The sequence below is a fragment of the Malurus melanocephalus genome, unplaced genomic scaffold (assembly GCF_030028575.1).
Source record: "Malurus melanocephalus ecotype Western Australia unplaced genomic scaffold, MMel_1.1 scaffold_136, whole genome shotgun sequence".
Classification (NCBI taxonomy): Eukaryota; Metazoa; Chordata; class Aves; order Passeriformes; family Maluridae; genus Malurus; species Malurus melanocephalus.
Window position 1 is genome coordinate 1,873,140 of NW_026623368.1, and position 13,490 is coordinate 1,886,629.

Below are 13,490 nucleotides of genomic sequence, written 5' to 3' on the forward strand. Positions count from 1 at the left end.
ATCTGTAGTTGTTGCATRACCTTGGCATTCTCTGTGACTATTCGTCCTCTGAATTTTTCAATTGTACTCATAGACTTTAAAACCGGAAATTACATTAGAATATTTATATTTTTTTCTGATTTCAGCATTGGAATATGCTGATGACTCCTTATCAAAACGTGAAAAAATTGTCCTCAGTTGCTTTTGTAATAAAGGTGAAGATCATGCAGCAGTGTTATACCTAGTTTATGTAAATCTGGAGGATTACAGAGGAGAGTTMTAATTTAGTGTCAAAGGAGAAAATAGGTGGAGATGTGAAGTTTTTGTTCAAAAAAAAATCAGTCATGCAAAATCTTTCTCAATATTTCCTAAAGATTTCTTAACTAACCTCTTTGTGCATGATCCTGTGATTTTTTTTTTTTTTTTTTTTTTTTTTTACGATGTGGGGCCCCTAACTCACAGGTGGGAAACAATTATTTACTTTTTTCCAGTAGCCCATTGAAATTTACCCAGTTGCTGCTGCCCTAAGACAAATCACCTGTGTTCAGTGTTTATCTTCAATATGGACAGGTAAGGATTCTTCAGCTCTGTAAATTCTTTGATGTAGGTGCCAACCAACATTCTTTGGAGAGGAAGGGATCCCTTATTTTGGGTGCCCGTATTTGCCAGCTGCTGGTGTCTGCTGCTGCTTTTTCTGTCAGGTGAGCGAGCCTTGCACCACTGGTTACTACTTGTAAGGATATTTAACATACCATAACCAAGTAACTGCTGATTAAAATTTGGAAACTTGGTAACTTATCCATAGAATCTCATTTCAATAAGGTCTTCTGTGGTTGTAAGCTTTCACTGCATCTTATCCAGTTTTGTTTTGGATTTTTGTTTTTTGGTTGGTTGGGTTTGTTTTTTTTTTTTTTACTTTTCAGTAATTAGGTTGTATGGCATTTATTTCTTCTTGTACTTGAAAAGACATCACCTTCCTAGTTAACAGTACTTGTGATTAAAGTACAACATTTGAGATTCTTGAAATAGTTTTCTCATAAATTTATGCTTAGGAATAGTGCTTCATTTTTGGACCAAAATATTTGGGATAGAAGCTTGAAGCACTGAAAGTGTTGCTTCCTTTTGATCAGAATTTGAATTAAATTCAGAACTGATACCAGATTATGCAAACAATTCTTCATGTCTGTAAGACACAATTTGAAAGTGTTCTCAGAATGATCACAAAAAAAAAAAAAAAAAAAAAAAAAAAAAAAAAAAAAAAAAAAAAAAAAAAAAAAAAAAAGCAGCACTGGTGGAAAAGATGTTAATGAAGATAAAAACTTTCCTTTATGTGTAATAGAATTTTTCAGGTTAGTTAGTCAAATTCTGGAACTGATGAAGCAGAAATGATAGTGCAAGTTTCCATCAATATAATACCAATAAATTGTTGATCATCTTTTTAATATCCTCAAAGTTACTCATATTTTTCCTTAAAATCCAAACTGTGAGCAAAGATCAAAACACTGCCATGCAAAATTGTAAAATGGTAGAGGGAAGAGCCAAGAAATGAGAGTGATGACACATTCCTACTCTTATTGCACTTTATTAAACTTTAGCCATATTTAGTAGACTTAATGCAGCCAAAATCAAGGTCATATTTCTAGAATCATATTCCTAGACTACACATTATATTCAAACACAAGGTTACCTGGAGCCGTGAATTCAGTGATTTTGAAAATTATATGGGAGACGAATAGAATGAAGAAGCAGTTTGTTGAGGGCAACGGTTTGTGTATTTCTGGATTGTTATGACAATAAAATCAGAACTTAAGCTTTGTTTACAGAGTTGATGTGACTACTACTGGAAAAACTGCCTCAGGTTTACAATGTAAGTCATGAAGATGAAAGGAAAATGCTACTGTAAAAGGCCAAAGCAATGCACTTCGGAGCCTGAAAAACAGGAAACCTAGCTATCAAAATGAGATCTAATGGTGATGAAACTGATAAGTAGCTGTGGGCACACACAGTTTTGGAAAAGTAATTTTAATTGTGTGGTTTTGCTGCCTGCTGCTCAGACAGAGTGACGGATGTTGAAGGAGAGACTGAACCTGAGAGCTGAGCAAGATACCTCTGGTCTGACATAGAACAGCCTGGAGAAGCTGCTGCAGAATGAGAATGACCTGATGGAAAAGTCCAAATCCATGAGGGAAACATGTGGGATGAGCCACATGTCTGGTGTGATGAGTGCAGAGAAAGTGCCCACCCAGCAGGCATGAGGTTAGCCAGGGGAGGGATCCAGGATAACTCCCAAGCACATGATGCAAAATGAGCTGTAACATGAAGGACAGGGAAATGATCAAGAGGGCTCCAGAGGTGGAGGCTGGAAAGAGTAGCAAACACTATTGCTTAGCACAGCTCTTCCTATGGGTGGGAGGGAAGGTCCAGCTAAAGGCCTGAAAAACATTCTCAGGGTCTAGAAGTTGAACAATATGAAAACATCCTGAGCAAGRAAATACTCCAAATCACATTACTAATAAATACACAGAAACATCCTCAATTTCTGCTGATTTCCAGTTAAAAATTTGAGTTATGCTTTAGCACTTCCCTAAAATGGAGTGAATTCCTGAATTTGGGACTGACAAAATCTATCGAAGCTTGTCGAAACAAAGTCATGACTTCCATATGGCCGAAATTTCAAACACACAGGCTTAACCAGACAAAATTATTGGGATGTGAAACAAGTGAAATTTAAAACAGAAGAGCAGCATGGTTTGAATAATTCCAAATATGGACAACTGACTGTTTGCCAAGGGCTGTGAATTCTCTAATGCCTGTAGGTCTTTCAAATAGGCCTGTTGTTCTTCAACAATAACACTGACAGGTGGGTGACTTTTCTTGGCTGCAAAATGATAAATGGTTCAATGATGCTCATACATTGTCATGTCTTAAAATTTGATTCGTCCTTTTTTTTCCTCTTTAATTAAGAAATGTCTGTTCATCTATAAAGTGGAGTTAAAAAAAAACAGTTACTCTGAGCCCCATATTTTTTAACAGTTGCAGCTTTTATGTCTGATGTGATTCATTCTTGTGAAGTCAAAGATTTAAACCTGTTCAGCCATCTCATGTTGTTCATGCAAAATACCAGAGTTCTCCTTAAAAGGAAGACACAGCAACATGTCAAGATTTTTCTGCCTCGGTTTTACATGTAGGTTTCAAGCTCCATCAGCCCAGGAGCACATGGCAGTAGGAAGTCATTTTCATGTTTGCTGCCACCTCTTAGGAACACCAAGATTTTTGTTAGTTTGTACTGATCTACACTGATCTGCCCCCCCATAGTTTCTCACCGTCTTTTCTTTTTTTGGTACCAAAAAAAAAAAAAAAGGGAACAAAAAGTACTTCTTTTTTCTAATGCCTTCAGGATCAGTTTAGCTAAGACGGACTTTTTCTGGCCTAAGTTAGGTTTTAAGCATATCACACAGGTTTGAAAACCCTCACTTGCTGAGGAAAGACACCAACACCAGTAGTGCTGCTTCAGCTCTCTGCTCTTGCCTTTGTTCTGCTGGAGGAGCATTATCCTGCATTGAACGTTTTTCAATCACTCTGTCCCTGCTCTGAAGGCATCTTGCTCGTCACTGCTCTTCAGAGCCCTGTAAGGTCTCTGCAGGATGAGACACCTGCAGAAAGGGAATTGTCCAAATTCTGTATCACTGCAAGGTGTCCTCCTGGACTTCTCACACCTTACTCCTTGTCAAAGTTACAAGGAGTTATTCATCCAAGTATAAATCTAGCGCTGCTGCTCACCTCTGGCAGCAGTTTGAGCAAACACTGTTCCAGCACCCGAAATTGCTGCAGCRTCTCCCATGGCACCGGAACATTCTMATTTCACAGTAACTCACTGTCGTGGTTTAGACTGCGCTGAAAAACCAAAGCACTGCACCCACGATGTTCCCTCCCTCCCCCCCACCAGAGAGGGAGAAGGGAGAGCGAAAGCCCAATTAACACGAAAATTTATGGCTTTCAGATAACATAACGTAATTGRGAGAAAGATACGTATGTGCTCCAGAGAATAGTCAGACAGGCTGAATAACTTAAGTTGCAAAATAGATTYATTACTACAAACTACTAAGAATACTACGGCACTGGGGAGGGAAACGGAGAGAGGGACAAGTTTACAAGGAGGAGAMAGATAAAAACAGACAATTTAAGACACCTGTTATCCTTTCCAGGACCRTCTCTTTCCCAGATCCTCCCTCTTCCTCCCCCATGTTTTCCTGCACACAAAGGGGGGCAGGAATGAAAGTCTAACACAGATCAAACCACTCATTACCATTGTTGTCCAGCATCATAGGAGAAGTGTTCTTACAGCTCCCAGCTGTGGAAGTTTTTCCCAAGAACAGTCAGTGCATAACTGCTGATGGCAGGGGGAGTATTTGTTTACCTTGTAGGAGAAAAGAAAGAATGTCCTTCAAGGCCAAACTGCGTTGTTTTGGCAGCGTAAGACCACTATCACAAACCCCTGGCAGAACACAGCTTCTTCTAAGCATCCACTTCCTCAAACGTAGGCAGGGGCATCTCTCCCTCCCCGCAGGGCAGTTCAGTCCAGTCCTCAAAAGGCCAGAGTTTTTTTTTCCTCAGAGCAAGGTCGCTCTTTTTCTATTCAGGTCTCTCTCAATAATGAAATAGTCCTTTCCGAGACACTTATTTTCTCCATGTTTGAGAACCACAGCACAACACAGCAATCATCCAGTCTTCTTCTTACTGATCTTCAGTCTCCATTTTTTTCCTTAGATCTCCTCACCCTCCTGCTCTGTTTTTCCCCAGTGCATGATACTAAAACTACATACTAACAACCTAAAGCTACAAAATGGCGGCCGCCCCTATCTTGTTTTGAATTCTTCTTAAATACTGATAATGCGTCATCACAGAGGTGTAACCAACCTGTGCAATTGGCCCAGGCCTGATGATCAGCCTGTTCATCACCCTCAGAGCCATGATGGATTGGCTCTGAAACACCGGGGGTAGGGCTCCTTTGGCTGGAGAGAAGAAGGAGACAGTTTCTAGAACTTCTCACAGGAGCCATCTTTGTGGTCTCTTGATCCCTTCCCCCCACCACCAAAAATCAGACCAAGTAAAACCATGACACTCACCCAGGTACTGGCTTTGGCAACAGCACCCTGTGCTATAAACACATCATCAGCTCTGCCATCCAAAAACTGCCATTAAGAAACAACATCTTCCAGATGTCCAAAGTAAGTCAGCATGCTGACAGCAGCATGGCCCAGCAGAAGGGCAGCAAATTGCTTTGGTTTTCTAAATTTTCAATGATGATGCCATTGGGACTGGAGCAAAATGTTCAACAAGATCCCCCTACTGAAAACAGGAAGAAAATACTGAAAAATACCTGGACTCCTCCAGTGTGACAGAAAGAAGTCAAAGTATTTAAGCATTTTCAGCAATCTGGTGTATCATTTGTGTAGTCTAATTTTGCCTTGGTTTCTATTTCAAGCCCTTCAAGCATTTTATTGTAATTAAACATAAAGGAAGAGAAGTTGCTATCCCAGTTTTACAGACAGGACAACTGATCCATGTAAAGACCAAAATGGATTGAAAACCACCATACAGTAAGTGCAGGGCAGGAGAGGACAAAACACAGACGACCCTTCCCCAATGCATTAGCTGCTAAAATCACAGTTCCCCTCAGCAATATGTCACCCCAGCACTGGTTACTCCAAGCTGTTGGGTGTTCAAAGCGATGCACACCCCCAGTTTGGTTTAAATTAAAAAGATTAAAATTTAGGGTGAGAGTTTTATGTGTGAACCAGCTGAAGAGTCTAGACCAACAAGAAGACCAGAAGTCTGACGAACCTGACCCTTAGGGCAGAGTCAGCCAAAAGAATTTAAGTAAACCACTCTTCAGGGAAGAAAAGACAAGTCATGCCAGGCAGCCATCTTAAGGTGGCGCTAATTTCTGCTGTGCTGAGAGGAGTGAGCTCCAAATTGCCCCTATGATCTCCTATTCTGTTCCAAAGCCTCATCAATGTTGACATAAAGTTGTTTTTCTGGATGTGGTTTGTTTGCTGGTTTATTTTGTTACACTTGTTTCTTCAAAGAAGAACACTGGACCAGTGGAGTAGAGAGTTTGGGAAGAGAGGATAGTCTTTATGAATTAAAGAAAAAAAACAAAGAAACATCAGTTGGAGTGGTTTAAACACAGGCAGGGCACAGGATGAAAATCAAATGAAGTGCTCCTGTTTATACAGCAAATGTCATCAACCTGAACAGCAAAGAAAAATCCCAGGGCATGTTGGTGAGACTGTTTCTACATTTCTTCTTTGCTCTTGACCTCAGATGAGGCATGGGTTGAGGGAAGTGGTTCTGCTCTTGCAAATGTCTTTCCTGGGCTGAGATGGGGCCCTCTCCACCAGTGTTTGTGTTTCTCAGTCAAGCCCTTCACTACCTGTGCTGCCTTCCAGGCTTCTGATCTTTTAAGCTCTGAATAGCCATTCCACTGCTCTGCAAACTCCCAAAGATAAAACTCCTTTCACCAATACTCTGCTGGAAAATGGCTTTCTGTGTTTCTGAGTTTGCTTAGTTAAACCCTGTGCAAAATAAACAGTTGTTAGAATATATCTGTACATCTATTTATTACTCTGTCTCTGGGAAGATGATGTTCTTTAGATTACCCTTTGCTCCTTGTAATGCAAACACCATCACATCTACAAAAAGATGAGAGGGACTTAGCCTGTGCAACATAATTTAGAGTTTCTTCTACTCTTCTCCCACTGGACTTAAAAACACAATGTGCTCTCTGTGTTTCCTTCTAAACTGACTTACACAAACACCTCAAAATAATTATCCTGAATTTAATGGGCTTAAGTTTTCCTATGTGGTCAGAGAGACATTTTATTCTTTAAGTGGTTATCACATATTATGTGCATCCTAAAAAAGTATTTAATGTGTACAATTGAATAGATTTTCAAGATAAATCCTAAAATCTCTTGGTGTGGACTTTTCCTTGGCATGCAAGATTGATCTTGCATAGCTCACAGACAGCTGGAAAAAAAAAAAAAAAAAAACCAGAGTGTATTATTGACCCAAGACATGTACCATATCATTATGTGAGGATATAATACCAAGTTTTAAAACCTTCCGAGTTTTCCTGATCAACCAGAAATTTTAAAACCCTTCATATTTCTTAGTTGTGGGAAAATACAAGTAGCAGTCTGTTCTGCTGCTCAATGCCACTCCCTCTTTCCTCCTACTCCCAGTCTCCCTGGGGCTCACATTTTTAATCTGCAGCCAAAATGCAGTCTGGCAGTAGGGCAGCAGTTATCAGTCAGAAAGGGAGAGTCAGCAATTGTCAACAGATACCAGCAAAATTAATGTCAGGCAGTGCAATTGGTTGCAGTAAAGACAGGGTGCATTGCCAAAGAGCAAAGGAAAATAGTGAAAGCTGTTCAGGGGTTGGCTTCTGTTCCACTGGATCAGGAGTTTTATGATGCTAAAGATGAGCAGAGAGGCCCAGTGCCAACCCCAGGGCAGCAGCAGAGCTTTTTACCCTTTTCTTTTTGCTGGGAATTTGCTGCTTACTGGAAATAGGAGTGCCTACATCCCAGCACGGACCTACCAGAAACCTCAGCATGCAGTAATGGCAGCATCTGGCAAAGGGATCCAAATTAATTACAGCTACAGGTTCAGCCTTTGCCTGAAGCTGACACTCACACTCTTTCTCTAAGTAGTGTAAGCAAAGATACTTCTGAGGAATAATGGGGGCAGTGATAGGAAATAGGACTTCTGCTCCTTTCTCTCAGTCTCCTGTTTGCAAAGAGACTTTATTGCAGTGGCTAAGAAAGGTCCTGAAGCAATGCCACCTGCAGCACTGTCACCTGCTCTGCTGAGCCTCTGGAACCAGCAGTGACCTGGACTGTAAGTTCCTCTACTCCTGTGGAAGCAGAGGTTTGTCAGCAAACTGATCTCATGGCTTAGAATATGTGAATGTGAGCATGAACCTAAAATACCTTCCAAATTATCTACTGCATTCATCTCTTAATGGTTCGTTTGCAATCCTTTGTGTACCTTATATCACTAGTCAAACATTAATTTATTATTAATTTATTTCATTTATGTCTTTCCTGTATTTGCCACATCCATAATTTCTCATTGCCATCAAAACTATTTAATCATGATTTTTACCTTTTGGGACAACTGTACTTCTAGATAATGAAAAACACAGGTGCCAGAAGTAGCCAGCCTTGCAGCTCTTGCCAAAACAATCCAGATCTCTGTAAACACATTCTGGTTCAACACACTGAGGTGCATCAAGGCCATCACCTTTTACCCAATAGTAAACACAGTTTATCTGTGTAGCAAAGAGAAAATGCTCTTGCTTCCATTAAGCCAACTAATAAATTCCTTATAAACAAGTCTCTCAGGAGGGACCAGTTCTACCCCACTTACACCATCATCTTTAACAGAAACCTTTCCACAAGCAACACAAGTTCAATCTAAGCATGCTTCTCAAATCCTCTTCATATTCAAATTGCAGAGTGTGCTTAGCAAAAATGCTCAGTTGCAGAAATACTCCTGCTTTCCAAGATTGAATCAATGCCTCCAATAGAAACAAGCTGACCCAAGATTCAGTGACACAGCCAAGCTACAACCTTCTTCCACAGCAGAATGCTGTGCAATCTTAGCTCGCAGGTGGCCTTAGGTCTCAGTCCTACAGGCTCTATTTTCCCATTTTCCTGGCAGTGGTACCTTATTGGGGCAGATGTTTTACCCTGCTGCTTGTGCCATGCTCTTTCCTCAAGTCTTTCAAGGTTAACACCATTTCCAGTTCTTAGTTAACCTCAAAGGAAATCTCAGCTTAATTTTGACATTCTAGTGCTTCTCTGAGATCCATTGTGCAACTTGGCCTCCTGAGCATGTAGGACATTTAAAAGAAGCCGTTGCTAAATTGCCATGAAAAATGTGAGAGGGAGAAATCCATGGCTTCCCCCACAGCTGAGGAGTCTGAAACACAGGGTGGTCAGCACCCAAAATCCTGTGATTGCACTGAGTACAGGACATACCTGCCAAGGACTGAAGCATTTGGAACAGAAATTCCACCTTCTCCCAGGGATGGGTGCTCATTGCTATGTTTGATGTAATGCAGATAATAAATAGTAACTGAAGATTTTGTTCTGAATGTCTGGAACACTCTCTAACAATTGATAATTTCCTGGTATTACTGTGGTATTCAACAATGCAGAATCTCTCATTACTAGGTTTCTTTGAAATAATTGTGATTGCTTTGAGGTCCATGCTGTAAAATCAAAACCATCCCACCTCTCCTTTGTAGTTTGTGCAGTGTTCATGTTACTACTGGCTCCATTAAAAATTAGCATTTTGCTCATGGCTGGTCCAATGCCAAATATTCCAGTAAATAGCAATAATCAAAACCCATTAAGTCAGGGGACCAGTTGTGGCTTGTTTTCCCCACCTTTTTGCTGTTCTGTTTCTCATTAGTAAGAAGGCAGATCTGCTGTCCGTAATTTTGTTAACATTTATCTGAGAGCTTTTTGCTACAGCGAGGCCATCAGAGTTCCCGGGAAGTACAAATAAAGGCCAAAACAAGCAACCTACATTGAGACTAGGTTTGTAAATTTGCTTATCTTCTAACTTCTGGTCACCATGACACAGGGCAGATGGCTAAGATTGCTTTTAGTCTGATTTTATTAATACTTGTTTTTGTGTCTTCTGCGAGAGAGCGCAGGAGACCCCCACACTGAGTCAGCTGGAAAGAACCTTGTCCTAATGGTCTCACCAAGGATATCTCATTACTCCATGACCCAGTGTGTTCTTCATTCCTCCTAGAAGCAAAGAAACATCAAAAGTCAGCGTATGTGGTTGAAATTCAGTTAAACTGAGCACCTGAAATAGATAGTGTAGATATTATCTATTAAAAATAGCATTCTCATGACATCAAGAACAGTAGAAATAGCAACATGTAGCTTCAGTTAGAGATGGAAAACTCTCAGCAGTTCAGATTCAGGACAGGGATTTAGCATTTAATCCTTAGGCTTGCAACACACTTCATTAGGACTTCAGGCAAACCAGTCTTTTTCTTCCTGTTTTTTATTTCTGCCTCGGTCACTCTACGTTTAGTATTTAAAAAGCTCCCCAAACCTGTCTCTGCTTTGGTCTGTCTGGTGTGAAACATGCAAGGACTCAGTTTCTGCCTCAGGCAGCTTTCATTCACTGAAGGAAGCAGGAGTATTTTGGCTGCCCAGACACATTGCAACTTCTAACTAACACCAGGATCTACAGGGGAAATCCATCGATTGTTCTCTAAACCATGAGAACTTCTTGGCAGAAGCAGTGTCACACTCCTGTGCGGTGAGGCCACGGCAGCACCTGAGATCCCGTCTGCATGTTTGTGACCACCACAAAAGGACAAGTCCCTAACCTTACAAAGCTCTTGCTTTCTCAGAGGGAAGGATTGGATCCCAATCTGTTTGTGCCTCAAAGAAACCAAGGATGTTCAGGTCCTCCCATGCAGTGGGAAGCCTGCCAGGGGAAGTTGTTCATTGAAAATGAAAACCTTCACAGAGTAGGAAGCTAAAATCACTAAATTGATGGACTAAAGGGATAGACTAAATCTTCTTTATCTCTTTAACATTTTAAAGGTGTTGCCAGCAGTGGAAGAGGAAGTAGAGAGCCAGATACTTGTCAGTCACAGTTTCAAGGAGAGCAGATGACTGAGAATTTGGTTACTGTCACTTATGCTGAACCCCACTGTTCACTCTCTTTTTTCTCTGTTACTCCATTTCTGTGTTATTTGTCTAGGTTGTAAGAGTATCAGAGCACAGTTCAGACCCACCTTATTTTCTCTGCAGCTTGTCAGCAATTAAAAAAAATCTGCCATTGCAATGGCAAATTCAGCATGAACCTTCTGGTCTATAATGAGCACAACTAGAGAGGCAAAAACTTGCAGGGGGTGAAATCCACACATTATTCCAATATCTAAAATCACAAACCAAGTGGAAGTCTCCCAGATGAACACATGACAATATATAATATAATAAAACAATACAAACAACATTGTTTCAGAAGGGTAAACCAGACAGGCTGTTCTGAAGGGGCATGAGTGCGAAACATCACTGAGGCCACTGCAGAAACCTGGAGCAGCTGACTAGCACATTGCAACTTCTTATAACTAACACCAGGAGCCCTGTAGCTAACCACAAATAAGCACACACACTGCTCAGACTCCCTTTCATCCATGCTCTTGTATTAATTTCCAAATTACACCTCTCTGGAAAGGTTAGCTCATGACTTTGCATCCAGTCTCAAGGACTGCTTATAATCCCTGATTTCCATTCATCAGAATTAGTGTCTCACACTACATAGAATTAGCTGGTTCCTCTACCTGGGTAGTTTCATGTATGATGTGTCCAACATCCATGGGAATTTTCCTCTACAGGAAACCTCTCATTAGCAAGCTGAAGGGAAACCTCAGACACAGGTTCCAGCCATTCTCCCAGAAGTTTATCCACCTGCAAGCAGGCAGCAGAAACTCGAGACTGAAGACACACATTCATATTCAGAGTTGAGAGTCATCATTTTTCGTGAAGGGGGGAATGAGTGCTCGTGGATGAGCACTTGCTGGTTGGGCTGCAGTGCTGGGTCAGAGGCCTCTGGTCACACTGCCTCTGGCAGGACTGGGGCAGCCTTGGATTTCAGGGCAAGTGAAAGTGAAGGAAAGATTTTTTTTTCCTCAACTGCTCTACAAATTCGGAACTAGATGGATTTTGTGCCCACTTGAAGAATAGGTAACACCAAGAGACTGAAAGAAGGACTTTGCTGCACCTGAGTTTTTATACTTCTCCCTTTTTTGCAAGTGAGATTAGTAAAGATGCAGCCAGAAAGTTGTCCATGGTGTGTAAAAGTAAGTTATGTCACCCAGGACTACCTGAAGAGGTCTTTTTATGAGGAAATATGCTAAGGGAGGTGGAGGAGATGACACGGCAAATAAGATGTGCAGGTCAAAGGTTCTGTAAAATTTCAGGACTCGGTTATTGCCACATTGGTAGGGATTTGTACAAAAGCCTGAAAGCATCAAAAGAACACATCTAATGTAATCTGGACCCTAAACATAAGCAGAGCACCCTAAACACATGGGTGGTGCCAAGGAGAAGGTGTGGAGGGAGCAGTGTTGTGGCCGTGCTGCCCTTGGAATGCCTTTTGTAGCTGCAGTGTCCCTGGAGCTCTAGGCTTTGTGGTTTTTTTCATCTCTAATCCTAACCCTAACCCTAACCCAAACACCTCTGAGGCCTGGCGTACATAACTACAAGAATACCTTGCAAACATTTTCCTTTCTTCTTTTTTTTTAATCTATGTGAGAATCTTTCTCCAGGCTTCCCAACACCTTTCCCACCTGCACATTCAAGAGGAGTTTTTAACCAGCAATTAGCAGCTGGAGTTACTTACCTGTCTAAACCCACAGGTAAATAACCTATCCCAGAGGTCCACACTTTTTCAAGCCAGGGTGCTGTCAAACTTTCAGGTGAGGTGAAGCTTTTTCCATTTCAAACTTTTTTTGTGCCCATTGTTTAGGAGCAGATCAGGGCACTTAACCCACCCAGCTCCTGGAGCACATTTGCCCCCTCCACAGCGCTGCTGTGACACACAGAAAGGCTGTTGCTGCTCCTGCAGTGCTGTGCTTGCCCAGCTCCTACAGGAGGGTGTGAAAAGATGCACAGTTTCCTTTGTATTTGTTTCTTTAAGAAGGATTCAATGAATTTTTGCTTTCTCAAAGTGCTCAGCGTGGAGAATGTCATCCTTGATCAGATGTTGAAAAGTGATGGTGATATCTTAGCATGCACCTAAAATTCATGTTTCGCTTGCTTAGGATGCCCTGTCAGGGTCGAATAACCACAGTCTCCAGTGCCTGTCTAGAACATCGGCCATTGCCAAGTCTTTAGCACAAAATGATCTTTTCTTCCGAGCTTCGCACCCATCGAGTTCCCACATTTTTCCCATTTCCTTCTTTTAAGGAGGGGCCTGGCGCCCCCTGGCGGTCGCGGCTGGCTTTTCTGCGAGGCCGAAGTGAGGGAAAAAGATAAAAACGCGATTGTTTCCCCCAATTTCTCAGTTATGTGCTCCCGTGTAATTTTTAATACTTCAGCAGTTCAAAATACAGCACCAGACAGCTCTGCTGTGCATACTTCAAGTGAAATAAAATATAGCGTCCCTGTCCTGTTTTCAGCTAGAATAGAGGTTTTTTTCTTCCCAGATGTTTTTTTTTCTTCCCAGATGATTTTCTTCTTCTGCTGGTACAGTGCTGTGTTTCGGATTTAGGGTAAGACTGCTGATGTTGCTGAGCTGTGCTTACTCTAAGTCCAGGACTGCTCACTTTCTTGTGTTCTGCCATTAAAGAAGTGCTCAAGAATCTGGTGGGGGAGCATGACCAGGACAGCTGATGGAAACTGGCCAAAGGGATATTCCATACCAAGGAACATCATGACCACCATAAAAACTGTGGGGAATTG